Source organism: Priapulus caudatus, unplaced genomic scaffold, assembly GCF_000485595.1.
Source record: "Priapulus caudatus unplaced genomic scaffold, Priapulus_caudatus-5.0.1 Scaffold477, whole genome shotgun sequence".
NCBI lineage: Eukaryota > Metazoa > Priapulida > Priapulimorpha > Priapulimorphida > Priapulidae > Priapulus > Priapulus caudatus.
In genome coordinates, this window is record NW_014577538.1 from 54,462 (window position 1) to 57,990 (window position 3,529).

The window sequence follows — 3,529 nt, forward strand, 5'->3', positions numbered from 1 at the left end:
GAATGGAGGGGGGAGAAGCTGTGGAGAATGAGGAAGGGGAAGAGAAAAGCTGGTGGAGAAGGAGGAGGGGGAGAAGAATGGTGAAGGAGGAGGAAGGGAGAAGGGGAAGAGTGGAGAAGACGGAGGGGAGAAGCTGTGGAGAAGGATTAAGGGGAGAAGGGAGTGGTGAGAAAGAGAGAGGGGAGAAGCTGGTGGAGAAGAGGAGGGGAGAAGTGGCTGGAGGAAGGGGCAGAAGCTAGTGAAGAAGGAGGGGAGAAGCTGGTGGAGAAGAAAGAAGGGCGAAGGAAAGGTGGCTGGAGAAGGGGGAGGGAGAAGCTGGGAGGAAGGAGGAGAGGGAGAAGCTGGGTGAGAGGAGGAGGGAAGAGAAGCTGTGGAGAAAGGAGAAAGGGAAAAGGAGAAGTGGTGGATGAAGGAAGAGGGAGAAGCTGCTGAGAAGGAGGAAGGCGGAGAAGGGAGAAGGTGGTGGGAGAAGGAGGAGGGGCAGAAGCTGCAATTAAACCGCAAATATTTACATGATTTATTTACAACAATTTAATTTAAAAGTATTATTATTGTTTTAATTAAATTAAATTATTTAGCTGTTAATAAGTTATTAGTGTTAAGTCTTTACTCGCAGTAGCTGAATTCTCGTCACGAAAATCACTCGCAAGTACTTGATTGTAACGAAATCACTTTGTAGACATTGATTTCGTAAGCAAATCACTTTGGCAGACTTGAATATTCGTTAGCGAATCAGGTCATGGGACAACTTGCGCCCCACACGCCAAGTGTAGCATGATTTCGTAACGAAATCACTCGACTTGCAGTACTGATTTCAGTCAGCGAATCATTCCGCAAGTAGTTGATTTCGTCACGAAATTAACTTTGTAGACTTGATTTTCGTAACGAAATCATTTTGTAGCACTTGATTTGGTTGACGAATCAGGTGATTTTCGTCAACGAAATCAGTTCATATCGAACACTTGGCGGCCCCGCACACGCGCTAAGTGTAGGCGATGATTTTGTAACGAAATGCACGTCGATGCAGTAGTCTGATTTCGTCACGAAAAATCACTCGCAGTAGTTTGATTTCGTACGCCACATTACTTTGTACTATTTGATTTCATAACGAAATCACTTTGTAGACCTTGATTTCGTAACGAAATGCAGTCATGGCGAACACTTGGCGGCCCCACACGCCAAGTGTAGCATGATTTGCAACGAATCGCATGATTCGGTAACGAAATCATTCGATTTGCAGTAGCTGATTTCGTACGAAAATCAGTCATCGACATTTGGGCGCGCCGGGGCCGCGCCCAAGTGTAGCATGATTTCGTTACGAAATGCACTCGGAGTAGCTGATTCTGTAACGAAATCAAGTCATGCGACAATTTGGCGCAGGCCGCGGCCGCCTAAGTGTAGCATGATTTCGTACGAATGACCCGCAGTAGCTGATTTCGTAACGAAATAACTTCGTAGTAAGTTGATATTTCGTACGAAATTACTTTGTAGAGCTTGATTCGTACCGAAATTACTTTCGTAGACTTGACGTTTCGTAAACGACATCACTTTGTAGACTTGATTTCGTTACGACAAATCGTGGAAAGTATCGGTGGAAAATATCGGTGGAAAGTATAGGTGGATAGTATCGGTAGATGTTTACTTCTGGACGCGTTCTTGTGTGAATCTCGCACTAAATATTATTCGCTGTGCCCTTGTAAATTTGTTGTACGTGGAGTTGTTTCCCTGTTTCGTAAGTATCGCTGAGAGGGTCTATGTCCCCCGGGGTACTGCCGGAGCGTACCCTGGGTACGGTTCGGTATACCGGAACGTACCCTGGTACTATCTAATATGCCGGACCGTACCTCGCCTACTACACTAACGAGTCTAGGGAGTCGCCTACGCCTACTCCCTAACCCAAACCCTAATCCTAACCCTAACTCTAATCCTAACCCTAACCATATCAAATAGTGACCAGGGTACGTTCCGGCAGTACCCTGGGGGACATAGACCTTATTATTATAAAGTAAGGTCTAGTAGTAAGTATCGGTGAAAAGTATTGGTGGAAAGTATCGGTGAACGTTTGCTTCTGGACGTCTTTTTGTGTGAATATCACGCTAAATTAATATTATTCGCTGTGGCCTTGTAAATTTGTTGTACGTGGGGTTGTTTCCCTGTTTCGTAAGTATCGGTGGAAAGTATAGGTGGATAGTATCGGTGGAAAGTATCGGTAGACGTTTACTTCTGGACGCATTCTTGTGTGAATCTCGTGCTATATATACTATTCGCTGTGCCCTTGTAAATTTGTTGTACGTGGAGTTGTTTCCCTGTTTCGTAAGTATTGGTGGAAAGTATCGGTGGAAAGTACTAGCTGGTGCCGTGGAAAGTATCGGTGGAAAGTATTGGTGGAAAGGATCGGTGATAATTATCGGTGGAAAATATCGGTGGGTAGTATCGGTGGAAAGTATATATAGGCAGGCATTTCATTTCTTGGCGCGTTTTTTCGCCAGATTTTGCTTCTTCGGAAGGAAAGCGTTTTCCTGTGTCGTCATCGGTGTCGTGTGTGAATTTTAATTATGCGTAAAGCCGGCCTTAGGTAGTTTCAGAGCATACCACATTCAACAAACATTAGTTCCAGAGACCTCCATTTTTAGGTCTGAGTTAGTTCCAGAGCCCCCCCCCCCATTTTTGACATCGCAGTGGCACATACCTACCATAATGTGGGGTGAGTGCCCCCCCCGGGGTCTCATCTCCTTGGTATGTGTTGCTCATTAGTTCTCTGCAGAATTTTTTTTTTCAAAATAGTGCCACGGCAGTGCCGTGCTGCCGTGGCGGCCACTACGGCCATGAGGTAGATCGATTTAGTTTTCACGTTAGCCGAATTTCGGGCGGGGTTCGGGGCAGTGTTGCCAACGCGTTGGACATTAAAGAACGTGCCATTGTGCCGTTCAATATGGTTTAAAATCTTCTCAGAGAGTTTTGCGAATACTTCGTTAGCGCAAAATCAATTGGCGCAGTAATGTATCAAGCTTGCTTTGTATTCATTTTGTGAAGCTCACTTAAATGAGGAAAATATCTATATCGCATAGCTTGCCACCGAGTTTCATATTAGTGAAGACTATTACCAAGATTCCTGCTTTCTCGTGGCGGAGGGTTAACAGCTGGGGACAGTCTAAGCTGTGCACGCGCCAACTGCTAATATCCCTTTCATTGGATGTGGCAATGTGGCTAGTAGCTTCACACGATACGTGCAAGTAAGTAGGTACAACAATACCCCGCATCACGCTAGTTACACAATTCAGGAGAAGGAACGACGCATTTATACGGAGAATCTAAGAGCTATACGATGTAATATCATCAATTATGTATATTTAATTAGGTAGCATAGTATGGTGATAATGCTACGAGATAAAATTGAGTTCAGACATAGAATTGGTGAGAGGGAGAGGGTGAGAAATTATTGCGTATAAAAGACATAAAATTCATGCGAAGCGGCAGAGGCACGCCATTAGTGTTACGAAGCTGGTGTGGTGAGATTCATTCCTGCATC